Source organism: Ursus arctos, unplaced genomic scaffold, assembly GCF_023065955.2.
Source record: "Ursus arctos isolate Adak ecotype North America unplaced genomic scaffold, UrsArc2.0 scaffold_3, whole genome shotgun sequence".
In the NCBI taxonomy this organism is placed as follows: domain Eukaryota; kingdom Metazoa; phylum Chordata; class Mammalia; order Carnivora; family Ursidae; genus Ursus; species Ursus arctos.
This window is the reverse complement of record NW_026622985.1, coordinates 7,993,139-8,008,077: the sequence shown is the minus strand read 5'-3', so window position 1 is coordinate 8,008,077 and position 14,939 is coordinate 7,993,139. Positions and strand designations below refer to the sequence as shown.

The 14,939-nt window shown below is 58.8% G+C and overlaps 1 protein-coding gene across 7 annotated transcripts in view; it reads right to left on the bottom strand.

Moving 5' to 3' along the window:
- TNS3 (tensin 3) overlaps positions 1 to 14,939 on the bottom strand; it is a 214,607-nt gene that overhangs the window by 134,191 nt on the left and 65,477 nt on the right. For 3 of the 7 annotated variants that reach the window (XM_026501953.4, XM_057304562.1, XM_048212768.2), the window contains exon 4: positions 6,374 to 6,412. The exons of 2 other annotated variants lie outside the window; for them this stretch is intronic. The gene's annotated coding sequence lies outside the window, so the exon portion shown is untranslated. Of the gene's footprint in view, positions 1 to 274; positions 424 to 6,373; positions 6,413 to 14,939 lie in introns of those variants that run through there. 2 more of the 7 variants (XM_048212767.2, XM_057304563.1) reach the window with 1 other exon arrangement.

The window sequence follows — 14,939 nt, the reverse complement described above, 5'->3', positions numbered from 1 at the left end:
CGCAGGCCATCTCTCCCTGCCAAGGGTGAAAAAGCCGAAGGCCCGGATGTTATTTTAGGTGCAGGAGGGAATGGTGAAATCAAAGCAAGTGTGGACCAAAGTCTGGCCTGTGGTTAGAACGGGGTGGGGCAGGGGCCCCGGATTTCCGGAGAAATCTACCTACGCACCAGGTTTTGGAGACGGCCCCAGGGGCGGCCCTGCCAGCAGCTGCAGACAGAGACCTGGGGCAAAGGTCAACGGAAGAGGGTCCCCCCCACCCCGTGCCGCCTCTTACCCACGACCGGTCAGCAGCGTGGGCTTCGAAAGCCCTCCCTGGAGAGCTCCAGGGGCCTTGGGTTCCCAGCCTTGCCCGAGCCCCAAGCCCTTCAGAGCACCTCCTTGAAACGATTTCCACCAACAGCCTCCCCGTTCCCCCACACGTCTGCAATGTCTGTCCAGCCCACGTGGTCCATGGCCAGCCCCGCCAGGCACCACTGAGTGCGCTTGCGCCCCAGGATGGCCCCATCCCAGGACTGTGGCCAAACCCAGTCCCAGAAGTGCCGGGGGGAGGGGGGCGCTAAGCGACTTGAAAGAGGTGGAGGGAGGGGCCCCACGCACTGCCCCCTGGGCAGCCACACAGACACGAAGGCTGAGGGGCCGCGTGCCCTCTGAGGCTGCGGGAGGGTCCTGCTAGCCTCTTCGGGCTCCGGGCTGGACGCACCTCTCCAGCCGCCACCTCCCGTCCCTAAGCCGACCCCGCGCGCGTCCACATCCTCCACTCAGCTCGCGAGGACACAAGTCCAGCCCGACCTCCCCACATCCACGTTCCAAACTAGCCACATCCCGGGTTTCTGGCAGATGGGAATCTGGGGAGGCACACAGGTCATCACCCCCACCCCGCAGGTGCACACTCCATGTCTGTGCTCCTTTCCACTGTAAATCACTGCCTTACCCCAGAAGCCCATTGTGATCTGTGCATGAAAGCGGCCCATGGGCTGCCCCCATCCACACTTGCTTTGCTCCCTTCAAGAGCAGGTCAACAGAGGGGGTGAAATGCACTGTTATGAGAAAGGGAATCTGAGCAAAGTTTGGGATCCTGGCTTCCAACATCATCGCCCGGGGCCCGCACACCTTAATTCCGATCCCAACCCTCACAAAGGACCCTGAGGACTGTGGGAAGCACAGTCGCAACCTGCATTGCCCCAGCGCAGGGAGCTCAGCTCAGCCTGCGTCCGGATCATGACCACAGGGAACCTGGGGAACACGGCTCCACTCAGGTGCATTCAGCATTTCTTAAACACTCCCCACTCTGCCTCAAGTCATAATACCGGGACACTCCACTGCCGTGCTGAGAAGACACAGAGCCGGGTATGGGCAGCACCAGGGAAAGGCAGCCTGAGGCTCTGAGGAGCAATGGCAAGTGCTCCAGCAGCCACAGGGAGAGGATGCGGACACCACGAGCGCCGGCCTCACACCCCCCCCCCCTTTCCAGCTATGTGACCTTGGCCTGCTCTTGCCCAACTCCTGGTGTGCTCACCGAGCCTGTTTCCCTCATGCCATCCACTCCATGTGTCCCTTTAAAAGGGGATCCTTCAGGGGCTCCTCTGATGCCCCATTTCTGAACTGGAGCATGGCTCTTGGATCACTGAAGTTTCAAGGTGAAAGTCTGGGAATGCAGCATTGTGTGTTTTTATTTCTGGGTCTCACTTGGCTTTTACCAAAACCATAGGTGTTAAGTTTGAGCAAGTGGAAGGCTTGACTACAATCTAGCAGGACTCCGGAGACTTTTCTCTGCTTCCTGAAGATGGGAGGATTACAGAACAAGGATGTTTGCAAGTCTCTGCCGCCTGAAGCAAAGCAACGTCATTGGGACAAGGTGAAGGACGCTCGTGTGAGGTGCACAGACCCTGGCGGGCCAGCCGTGGGTGCAGACACAGCTGTGCATGCACACGTTCCCGGAGCGTGTGACTTCCAGAAACAGAGGCTATCATTCGGCTAAGACCCTGCCGTGCTGGTGCAGATCTGCATCTGCGTTCTGACGTGTCCTGCAGCGTGGGAACAGTCCATGAGCAGGAATAATCCACACCCAACCACAGACCTGCACTTCCTGAGGACGAGGACAAGAATTCGCACAGAGGCCGCCGTGGACCGGGGCTGGCGGCGGAGGCCGAGCTCTTCCAGGTGCTCCAGTGAACCTTCTAGGCAAAGCCTCCCACCCAATCTTTGACAGGTGGAAAGCCTGAACTTTGTCGTGGCTACCTAATTCTGCAGTCAGGTAAAGGGAGCATTATTAAAGGGGATTCCTTTCCGTCTATCTCAAACTTCCAAGCGTACGATTCGATGGGCAGTCTTTCCAAAATAATCCAATTCCTTTGGGAGATCCCGTCATGGCCCCTGGGAAAGAACGTGACACAGACATTGTTTGCTCAGGGGCACATGTCCTCAACAGTCACACTGTGCTGTGTCAACCTCACCACTCACGATCACTTCCTCCAACTCTGTGAGTTTAAGCAAACCATGCTGGACAAGGTCCCGACGTCCCCACGCGCACGTACAGGTGAAGCTAACAGGACCCAGACTGGAAACTCTGGCCTCAGTCTGTGTAACCTGACGCCTAATGTCACCTGCGACAGAAACCACCCATTGTCTTCACCCTCATTAAACAAAGAGTACAGCCGTAGAAGCTCCGTGAACGTCCGACTCAAATTTCAGAAGCGATTCTATACCCCGTCTCCTCCAGCAGGAGAAATCACAATAGCCAAGCAAAAACAATCTGGGTGCGAGCGCCGGCAGCCAGGTGAGGGCTCGCACCTGCGTCCCCAGCGGGCTCCGGTGCCACCTGGAGTGCCCACACACATGGCCACCGCCAGGCGGGGACATGGCCTCTTGCAAGGACAGACGCCACTCTGAAAGAACGAACTTCTCCGACTCAGGGTCGCCACGCTGGCTGCTCAGGCCATCCCTGGGCCAAGGCCGCTGTGTGCTGCCCAGGACCCCTGGCCACACAGGGAGTCCACACCTGCTAGACTGAGGGGTGTCCCAGGGAAAGCCACAGGTGCGCCCGGGGAGTGTGCAGGTCCGCTCCTGCACTGGTATGAACCTGCCCTCCGGGATGGACAGTGACAGTCAACGAAGGGCAAGACAGAAGGCACCGACACTCTGCCCGGAGCATCGGTCATTGCCGCGACGCACGTCCAGCCCTCCGTGAGGCCCGCCGCAGACAGGCCCTCAAGCCCCCTGCCAGCTGGGGCTCCCTCGCCGTCTCCCGGGGGTGCTCAGGAGGAAGAGGTCCCTCCTTCACCCTCGCGGAGCAGATGGCACACTCTGGAACCGATCAAACCGGTTCTCCCCGACCAGATGGCAAGAGAACAATGGTCAAAACCAAACAAACCCGCAGAGGCCGCGGGCACCGGGAGACCCTGGCTGCCCCTCGCATTCGCCCCACGAAGAAGGCTCTTCCCCACCTGGTGTCTCTCCAGTGTGCCGCAGCCAGTGCCCAGACTGTCCACGCACTAATCCATCCGCTCCTCACGGCACCTGCCAGGGAGGTGGCAGCGTCCCCACGTACAGAAGAGGGAAGTGGGGCCCAGACGCGAGACAGCTCCATGCGAGGTCACACAGGTCTCCAGGTATCGTGACCTGGATGGACCCCGACCTGATGCTGGCCCCGTGCTCGCAATCACTAACGTGTTCTGCACTTGTGTGTGCATGTGAGCACGCGTGGTCGATATGCACACACGTATGCGTCTGCAGAAACACTTAGAACAGAGGCACAACTTGGCCTGGGAGGGCCCGACCACCGCTCCCCACCACGAGGGATCCACTACCTGTCATAACCCAGCAGACCCTGCTCCTCAGGGGCCATCCCAGCGCGAAGCCAACAGACAACAAAGCCACCGTCATGCTTCTCTAGCCTCAACACCGTATCGACTATCGATGGGCAGAGCCAGAAAAAGCCGAAGGTCCCGGCGAGGCTGCCCTCCAGAGTGGCATCCGACTTCCCTCTCAGGCGGTCACTGCCCCGCACTCGGGTGCAGGTGGGACGTCTGCGGGGCAGTCGCAGCTCAGGACACACCCCCAACCACAGCCCACACCCTGCATGACCCCTCCATGCGCACATTCTCCGCCGGTCCCTGCTTCCCTCCTCGATGACGAGGTGCATGCCGACTGTCCCGGTTTCCTGTCCATGCCGGCCCCTGGGAAACGCAGCTTGTGTGCACATCTCATCAGCTAAGCTAACATTTACAAAGGGAGGTTCGCCTCCTGGACCCACTGCCTGGTGGCTTTAGTCTGGAGATGGATCCGGCGTGACTCCCCACTTTTTAAAGCCCCTGCAATAAACAGAAGAAGGCTAGGCACCAGAAAAGTTCTAGAACAATGGTCATCGAGGTGACAGCCACGCGTTCATAGCATGACGACCACACGGAGCTGTCTGCCCTCCTGTGTCCCAAAGGCCCCACACGGTCCAAAGGCACCGCTGCCCCACAGACACCAACCCAGGCAGAGCATGAGGTCATTTCAGCCCCCGGATGTGGCCAGGTCCTGCCGGCACGGCCCATGGCCGCCCACGCCAATCTGCCCCAGGAACAGACCCGGCAGCTCACAGTCAGAACAAGCCAAGATGAGGCTATTCCAGAACCTCTCGGAAGGGCTCCCGGTACTCGAGACACCTGCAGAGCCGGTGAACGCCCCGTCAGGGAGAAGCCCTGGAACCAGAGCGAGCAGACGGCGGCCGGGTCAGAGGGCCGCAAGATGTGCAGAAGGGGGTACTCACGGCCCAGAGCCGAAAGCCTGAGGTGGACGGGAAGGAGGCCACCTGCTCCCACACCTGAAGACTGATAAGTCACCACAAGCACCAAAGACAGAGCGCGGAGTGGGAGGGCCACAGGCACACAGAGGACACGGGGCCCAGGGATGCACAGACTGGCCAAAGGGCACCTGCCATCTGAACCCTGCCACTCACTTTCCCATTCATGAGCAAGGCCTCCTTGGGGAAGGTCTTCATGAGACCCACGTCCACATAGACGCCCTGTGATACAGGTACACGGCACCACGACACACACACACACCCTGCGACACGGCCACCACGGCACCACACTACACACGGACGCCCTGCGACACGGCCGCCACAGCACCACGCTGCACACGGACGCCCTGTGACACGGCCTCCATGGCACCACGACGCACACCGACGCCCTGCGACACGGCCTCCACGGCACCACGACGCACACAGACACCCTGCGACACGGCTGCCACGGCACCACGACGCACACCGATGCCCCGCAACACGGCCCCCACGACACCACGACGCACACGGACGCTCTGCGACACGGCCGCCACGGCACCACACTGCACACGGACGCCCTGCAACACAGACGCCCTGCAACACGGCCGCCACGGCACCATGCTGCACGCAGACGCCCTGCAACACGGCCGCCACGGCACCATGCTGCACACGGACGCCCTCGACACGGCCTCCACGGCACCACGATGCACACGGACGCTCTGTGACACGGCCACCACAGCACCACGCTACACATAGACACCTTGTGACACGGCCGCCACAGCACCACAACGCACACCGACGCCGTGCAACACGGCCGCCACGGCACCACGTTGCACACGGACGCCCTGAGCCACGGCACCACGCTACACACAGACACCCTGCGACACAGCCGCCATGGCACCATGACGCACACCGACGCCCTGCGCCACGGCCGCCACAGCACCACAACGCACACCGACGCCATGCAACACGGCCGCCACGGCACCACGCTGCACACGGACACCCTGCGCCACGGCACCACGACGCACACCGACGCCCTGCGACACGGCCGCCACGGCACCACGACGCACACTGACGCCCTGCAACACAGCCTCCACGGCACCACGACGCACATGGACGCCATGCGACACGGCCCCCACGGCACCACGACGCACACAGACGCTCTGTGACATGGCTGCTACGGCACCACGACGCACACAGACGCTGTGCAACACGGCCACCACAGCACCATGCTGCACACGGACGCCACAGCACCACGCTGCACACGGACGTCCTGCGACTCGAGCACCTTGGGGCCCACATTCTACCCCTAAGAAAATGGACTGAGACATCTTCCATCACAGAGAAGGAAACCCAGGCTGAGCACAGGGACCCCTGACATTTGCGATCTGAAAGGCAGATATTGCAAAGGCAGGTGTGACTCTGGTCACTAAGGAAAATGTGCAAAGGTGAGTACTTGAGGCCCGGGGTCCGTGCAGAGGCTCTGTGAGTGCAGCAGGTCCCGTCTGAGGTCCAGAGGGAGCCTGACAGCCCCAAAGAGGGCCCCACATCAAGAGAGAGACATCCCACATGATAAGCCGAGACCCCCACGAAACGGCGAGGACTCACCTGTCCCAGGTACACCTGCGCACAGCGGCGAGTCACCACCTACAATGAGAAGACACAGGGTAAGCAGAGGGGCTCCCAGGGAAACTCCACACGATGTCCACTCAGGCACGGCCCCAGAGCTGCCCTGCCTGACGCCGCTCACGGCCGCAGAGTTCCAGCATCAGAGACAGACAAGACCTGCAGTTATGAGAATCCAGATTTTTCCTCACTTTTACAGAGTCCAGCTCCCTTCCCAGAATTTCCTGCAAACCCTGGAGCCTTCCCCAAGAGAAACGCCCTGTGCTCATGCACAGAATTTTCTCTTCAATTTCAAAGGACCAGTGGACTCCCAGGCTAGGAACTGGGGAGCACCACCACAAGGAGGTGGGGGCCCTGCCTGGTGGTCTTCAAGCCACCCCCACAACCACACCCAGTGCTCGTATTCCTTACAAAGTAGACCGCCTTTTCTAGAACTCTTTCCAAAAGTGGGACAGAAAGCAGATGAGTGGCTCTGGGGCTCGGTCCCCTCATCTGAGCGGGGGAGGTAGGCAGAGTGTGGGTGCTCAGAACAGGCCGGCACAGGCCAGGCTCTCATACTCCGGGAGCAGGGACCATCCCTGGGCAGACGGGGCTCTTGGAGGGTGAGGGGATCACCCCTGCCTCGTGCGGTCCTGGGAGGCCAGGATCTTGGCACCTGCCAGCAGGATTTAGCTCTCCTTCCCCGGTGCCCCCGGTACCCCCATCCTCAAAGCAAAAACGTGCACAGGAAGGGAGAGACCCCCAGGGATCTGACGAATTGTCCTTGTGGCCTACAGTGGGTGGCAGCATGACCTTGGCTCTAGCCATGCAGACTATTTATAACTGTTGCTTATCTTCCGAAGTCCCTCAGGGAATATGACACATGGTCATTCATTCGTCTGGGACATACATCACTCCAGCAGGAGGCTGACTCATATACTCGTCTGGGGCGGGGCCCTGTCCTGTGGCACCGACCCTCTCCCCACCTGCACCCCCTGCCCACACACAGCCCCTCTCTGCCCAGCACCGCAATGGCTTCCCTGCCCTGACCCACACCCCCTGGAAACAGAGGCACATCCTTATGACACGCGTGTCCTCAGGTCCACACACGTGTATATCAAAGCTCGATGAGTGGAGGAGGAAATGCGTGAACCAATAAATATAAAACAAAATGAAAACAAACAAAAAAAAAATGTCTCTGGAAATAGGGGAAGTTACAGACCAGTGCCTACAGGTGGGGACAGCCGGCCAGGCAGGCCCACGGAGCGCGGGGCTCGGTGGTCACGTCTGCATGTGGCAGTGTCCATGCAGCACCTGGGGGCCCGGTGCGCCACTCTACGGGACACCTGGCAAGGCCGTGCAAGGAATCCGGGCTCCCGTCTTTGAAAAATCGCTATCTGGATTCCAGGCCAGGGAACATTAAAAAAAGGAAAGATCCAGAGGAAGCTCAAATGCCGATCACCAAGACAAGGACGCCAGGGAGAAAGGCTGTGCGATTGCAACTCTGCCATTCCGGGGAAGGCAAGACTGTGCCGGCCATAAGGAGATGGGTGGTGGCCCGTGGTGGGGGCTGGGGGCCGGGGGGGGGGGGGACACGCAGAGCACAGACAATGTTTCGTGAATACAGTCTGTGCGATCCTCTAATGGTGGACATGTGTGACCCATTTGTCCAAACCCACAGAACGGGCAGCACCAAGAGCGAAACCTAATATCAACTGTGGGCTTCCGTTGGTAAATGTATCGGTATTCGCTCACCCAGGGTAACAAATGCACCCCGTACTGCAACAGCACAACAGGGAAAATCAGGAGGGAAATGAGAGTACCGTAAAGTCTATTCATTAGTTTTCAGTTGGCTGCCTGGAAGCGTGTGTGTGTCGGAAGAGCAAAAGGAAAAGTCCTATGCAGTCTCGAAACCCGCGAGTCTTACAAAGCTCAGCCGGCAGATCTTCCACCCAGAAGGCAGGTGGGTCCGGTGCATCCCACAACCCCCCCCAGGCTAGGAGGGGGATGGCGACACTGCCCACCTGTCCCCAGGGTGCCCTCCAGAGAACGAGAGCAGGCTCCAAGCTGGGGCTCCAAGTCCCACGCCCGCCCCTCCTTGCAGCCCCATCCACGGCCGAGAACTCTGAGGAGCTCTGCCGTTCCTCACGGTGGCGACCCGGACACGCCGTCAGGGAGGAGATGTTCGCCAAGGCAAACCGCATAAGCTACAGTCTTCGCTGGAGAGCGAGCAGGGGCCTGGGACGGAACGAGCAGGCTCCCCAGCTAAGTACAACAAGGACAAGCATCAAGCCTCAAGCCTCAAGGCTTGCACTCGTGCCGGGGAGGAGCCTCTGATCCAAAGGACCGATTACAACCTGCCGTGTGCACCTGCACCGTTACAAAACGCAAACAGAAAACGTCCAAGGGCTACAAAGAACTTGCAAATGAAATGGCACCAAAAGCGCCAAGTCAAAGAAGAGGGCGTGGCCTAGGGGAGAACCACCTGTCGGCACAGATAAAACGAATGTTTACATCAAGAATAGCGAACACCTAATTTCGCAAAGACCATCCTCGAGTGGACACAGTGGGCACGTGTCCCTTGGATGTGGCTCACACAAAATCCCAGGACGGCAACTCCCGGAGAACACACCGCTTGGCCTGCTGCATTTCCTCCCTTGGAATAAGAGAGAGGACGCCAGCGGACTCCAGTCTGGCAGGGGTATGGTGGGAGGGTGCAGGGCACATGCATGGTCCCCCGTGGACCACCCTGCCTGGCACCTGGGATGTATGCAGCCATGCAGAGGCCCCCCCTTGCATGTCCTGGACACTCAGGGGTTCCCTCCAGCTCTTCAGTCTGATCAGAGAGGCACAGCACACGATCACGGGCTCTCCACCAGCCACGCACCTGCTCCCCTGACCCACGCCCCCCCCCCACCTCCCCTTGGGACAGAGACGCCAGGTAAGAACAACACAGGCAGCTGTTCGGGGTTCAGGTCGGGTCAGTAACGGCGGAGCCCGCTCACCTGCTTTCTGTCCCCATCTTACGGCGACCTCAGATCACACGCCCAGCGGGCCATCTGCTATGCTCACTTCATGAAAGAAAACACCGTGGTGCTGGATGGTTTCCAGGTGGGCCTGACCTTCCCCGTCATGCAAGAGCTGATGCTTCTCAATATCCAGGTTACGCAGGAACCAGTCCTGTCTCACTGACGAAGCTAAAAACCCGGTGGCACCTGCCACGCGCGTCAGGACCGAGGGAGGGTCCCGACGTGGCGCTGTTCCCAGGGACCGTCTGACAGCAGGACGCCCACAGAGCCCCAAGTGCACAGCCAGTGCATTAGAGGGAGGACATGGCTGCACCCTGGGGGCCTGGACAGTGCCTCCCTCACCGAGCTCCTTCCTGCTCTGGAAGGTGGCCTGAGCACGGTCACGGGAGAATGGGGCCCAGCTGCCACCCCCGGGCTGCACTCACGGGGATGCCCACGGCTCATCCAAGGGGCATCTTCACGTCCCAAGTGGGCCACACGCTGGGTCTGCGGGTCCTGCTTGCTGGCCCTGACTGCCACCCAGAAAGCCAATGACCGTCCCTTCGGTGCGTGAAGGGCTGAGTCTCACAGAGGCTGGGCAGTGTGGGCAGATCCCACTGGGTCCAAACTCCACGTTCCTCCCCTGGAGGGAATTGCTCTGCTTTCTCACCGCAAGTACCCGGCCGGTGGGCGAGGGGCGGAGCCCACGGGGGACAGGGGAGGGCAGCAGTACCAGCACCGCCAGGGACTGCGACAGCCTGGAGAGATCGCAAGAGGTCTGCTCTGGGACTGGTTTATGGCCTCATCGCGGCTGCATTAGGGGCCAAGTCACCGTAACCAAGGACAACCATAAACAAACAGGACTGCACCCGGCCACACCTGGCTCCATTGCACCTGCAACACGAGGTATCGAAAACTCTCCCCAGGCCAGCAGGTGGACAGGTTACCAGATAGAGGGGGCCTCGCTCCAGGGGGTGACTGTGCCCTGGGAACGGGAGTGTGGGTGTGAGTGCTGGTGTGTCTACGAGTGACTGCATGTCTGAATGAAGCGTGCACGTGTGTCCATGTGCACACTCTCGCACAACCCAGGTCCAGCCCTGCAGCTGCCCCTCTGCAAGGGCACCGGGGCGCTCTGGCCAACACCCCCAGGGGCTGACCCAGGCTAGGAGCTGAGACTCCTTCTCCGGGGGAGTGAGACCCGCCTCACAGGGCCTAACTTGGCCCCTCTGTTTACTTCTGGAAATTAAGGTCCTGGGACCGAAATTACAGTTCAGCCCTCCCCGTGCCCTACAGAGATTGTCTCTTTTCCATTAGCTCAACAAAACAATGAACTCAGCGTTTGTTGTTGCCAATTCTTACTAAATTTTACTTCGAACAAAGCCACATAAAACAGCACACCACCGCTCTCTCCGGAAACGCGTGTGTATAATGAAGGCCCACACAGCCCGTGGGCGCAGAGGAAAGGTAAAGCCGAGCCGACCCTTCCGGAATCGTGGACAATCCCAGTTGTGCTGGGCCACATGAGTGAGCACCACAGAAGCCCACGGAAGCCAGTGCCCTCAAGCATGTGGCACATTTTCACGAGGGCAGCTGCCCCAGGGAAAGCCAGCAGCTCATCTTCTCTCCGGCCGCACTGCCTACTCATTTTCCAGGTAATCCTGCCCACAGGAAAATTCTCCCCTGGCTGGCATCGCACTGGCATGAGCAAATACTCAGGCCGGGATTCTGGAAGGGTGTGTCCACTCAAAAGCACCAAGTTATGAAGAAGCACTCAATCAGTGCCCCCACGTGCCCGCGATAAACCCATCCACCCTCACGGACACGCGAGTGAAACAGGGAGAGAAAAACAGGTGGGCCACCCACCCACCTTGATGGCTGCAGAAGCACTTTACTGAGTGACGTCCAAGGAAGATGCGCGACCTTATGCCCAACTTGCACCATTAAATAAAACCACTTCATTTTAAAATTCACAGTACTGAGAATGCCAACAGAGGCGGGGCACAGTGTGGCAGAGGGCTGACCTTTGCTTTATCTTTGCAAAGGCGATTCCTTACGAGATCGGGTGGCAGCACCTGCTTCCCCCGACGTTAACCAGAGAGACCACCTGCCCCCTCACGCCCCGCACCCAACTGGAGAGACAGACACCCAAGCAACGTGTCCGCTGACCCCAGGACTGTGCGGAATCTCGGGGGCCCCCACGTCTCTGCACGGAGCAGCAGTCCCGAGGGAAGAGGGCAGGGCTTTTTCTCAAGGGGCAGAATCTTTCACGTTCTCTTCATCCTTTATTATTTTATAGCTTTGACTCTGGGGCTGTGTGTTGCTGATCGATAAACACAAGATTTTTTTTTTTAAAGATTTTATTTATTTATTTATTTGACAGAGAGAGAGACAGCCAGCGAGAGAGGGAACACAAGCAGGGGGAGTGGGAGAGGAAGAAGCAGGCTCATAGCGGAGGAGCCTGATGTGGGGCTCGATCCCATAACGCCGGGATCACGCCCTGAGCCGAAGGCAGACGCTTAACCACTGAGCCACCCAGGCACTCCAATAAACGCAAGATGTTTTTATTCGCCCATTACATAAGATGGAGAAGAGATCAAAGTTTAATTGTGTTTATAAGAACCATTACGGTTGATCAGAAACGGGGCAGGGCAGTGACAGAAGGGAAGCCCCTCTCCCCAGTGCTGACATCCAGAGAAGAGCTCAGATACCACCCGTGTCGGTCGCTCGGGGACAAGGACAGTCCCACAGACCCTGCACCTTGAACAGACATCTCTCTTCCCTCCTGGTCCCGGAGTCAGATCCACGCATGGCACGAGGTCCACGCATGGCATGGCCGGTTCCCCCAAGGTCTCCCTCCTGGGCATGTCCATGGCCGTCTCCTCCCCGCGTCCACTGCTTATCCCTCCGTGTGTGTCTGTGTCCTGATCCCCTCTTCTTCTAAGGACGCCAGTCCTGTGGGGTCACTCCAGCCACGTCACTATACCTCCATCACCTCCTTTGAGGCCCTAGCTGCGCAAACAGCCACATTCTGAGGTTCTGGGGCTCAGGGCTTCCAGGCGCAGATCTGGGGGTGGGGGCACATGAAGCCTCAAAGGTCTGACCAGGCCAGTGGAGGACCCAGGTCAACACAGGACGTTCCCACAAGTCTGGCAGGAGCCGGGTCCTCTGGGCAGGCGACTCAGCTCCTCGGTCAAGTGTGCCCGTCAACGCTCCTGTGGGTGGGGGCGTACAGGCGATGGCGGGAAGCCCCAGGGGCAGATCTCCACACTGCCCTCTGAACAGGGACAGCATCGTGTGAAGACGGTTCCACAGAATGCCAGCGTCCAAGACTCCATTGATTTACCTGCTTGCTTAAAGCTCTCCCAGGGGGTAGGACAGCCCACGTCACCCGTGTAATCCCAGGAGAAAATATGCCCCCCAGGGCCTGCCTGCCCCACATGGGGGCGGAGGGTGGGGCACTCCTAGGGATCCTTTCATCACGTTTCTCCTTCAAGTTAGCAAGGAGCTACTGAAGGTTGTGTTTTTTCTTTTATAAAAAGAGGAAAGGTAAGCCGCCCCAGGTGTTGTCGGCCCTCAGTCCCGGCTCCGCTGGCCCGCAGGGTCGGCCCCAACAAGCTCTGCAATTCTAGTAACTTCTAGAGCAGTTGCACACCTGCCCCAGACTGGGCCTTATTCCCACATGTACGCTGGTAGTGAGTGTTCGAGGTGGCTTCCTGACCCAATCGAGGCCTGAGGTCCAGGCAAACGCCTGTCAACGCTCACATGGCACAGAAAAGAATTAGATCGAGAAAATCCTGCTCTGCGTTCGTCTGGTTACCAATATTTGTCCGAGACCAGAGATCTGTGAGTCTACTGCGGGAACAATGTCCCAGTCGTGCTTCTTCAGGTGGCGGGCAAGGGCCACCTGGGCCCACGGTGGGATGCTTGCTCGGTGACCAGATCAGGCTGAGTGCGGAGGCCTGGCACCTTCCTGATGGTCTCACTTTCCAGGTGAGGAAGCCGGGGCCCTCAGAGGTGAGGTGTCGTGTGCAGGACCCCTGGAAATTAGACGAGACCAGAATGGAGCCCCATAGACCCCCTGGGGCCGGAACCTACCAGATTACAGTTTCCTATCTTTGTGAAAAGAAAAAAAAAAAGATGACATCTGATACTTAGTAAGATGCCAGTGGCTTGCCAAAGAACCAGAAGAAAATCTCATAAATACAACTGAATTGCAGAAAGATAAAAAAAATACACATATGTAAAATTTAAGAAGCCTTTTAAAAACGGCTTTTACTTTTCTGGTCATTTAAAACAGCAGACTGACACATAAGTGCACCAAATTCCCGGACCACTTTCCACGAGAAAAATCCAGGTCTCAAATTCAGACCACTCCTCACCAACTGTCACCACAGTCGGCCTGCAGCGTGTCACGAGTGACCGGAAATTAATAATAATTACAGAACCCATGTTGGTGGATAATATACATTTTAATGAATTAGAAGACGCTGTCAGTCACCCCCACACTAAGGCCTGTGCGCTCTTTCCAAAGTTTCCCCCAGGAACGAAGCAGGTTGCAGCTCCGAGGCGGGAGCACCAGCGGCCCTTTGGCGGGTGACTCAGCGGCACTCCAACCAGAGGAAACATGCCAGAGGGCAGGCTGGCGCCCAGGAGATGCGTCCTTCACCATGCCCCAACGGGGCAGTGGGGACAAGCAGCTCCCATCCATCCCCTTCCAAAGCCCGAGGCGGCGAGGACACTGCCGACATGGGAGCAAGAGGACACGGAGACTATGATGGCCGGGTGTCCACCTGCTTCGAGGGCAAAGGCTGCAAGCCTCGGCGGGGGCAGGCGGGCGAGGGTCCCCAGCGGCGCAGCGGGGCACGGGGTACACGGTCCCCTCACCTGCATGGTTGCGCCCACCTGTCCACTGTCAAAACCATCAGACTGGATATTTATGACATGTGACTTTTCTAACCATATGCTTATTTCAAACAATTTATTTTTTACATATAATAAATACACAGTTTTTCAAAGGCACAGAGTCGGCTGGATAGCACAGAAAAGTCCCTGGACATGGCCTCAGAGGTGCACCCCTTGCCCTCCCTGTGCCCCGTCCTCCCCATGTCCCCTGTCTCCGCCATGTCCTCTCCCAGCGACCTGACCAGCTCAGGTGGCCCCTCCTCTGTGGACTCAGTCTTCCTCAACCACACAGGGGACATCATAACCCCTCCCTCCTCTCCTCCCACCAAGCCCCTCCTCTCCTCCTCCCGCAAACCCCTCCCCCACCGAGCCCCGCCCCCACTGAGCCCCCCAACACCTTCCATGAAGAACTGTGTGGTGGGCGGTCTTGCAGACAGGGAGATGGGGGAAGAATGCCCCCCGCCCCGGCTGGGACGCCCACCCCACCCAGCAGGGTGCATGGGCCGGGAGACACAGTGTGAGCTGGGCCAAAACACGCCCCGCAAAGCACGTGCTTCTGTTTCTCTTGAAGAGAGGAGCTTAGGACCCACACACCCCGCCCCGGGACATTATTTTTAACACCTTCCTTCTTGCTACAGAAAGGAAGAAAAGGCACGAAC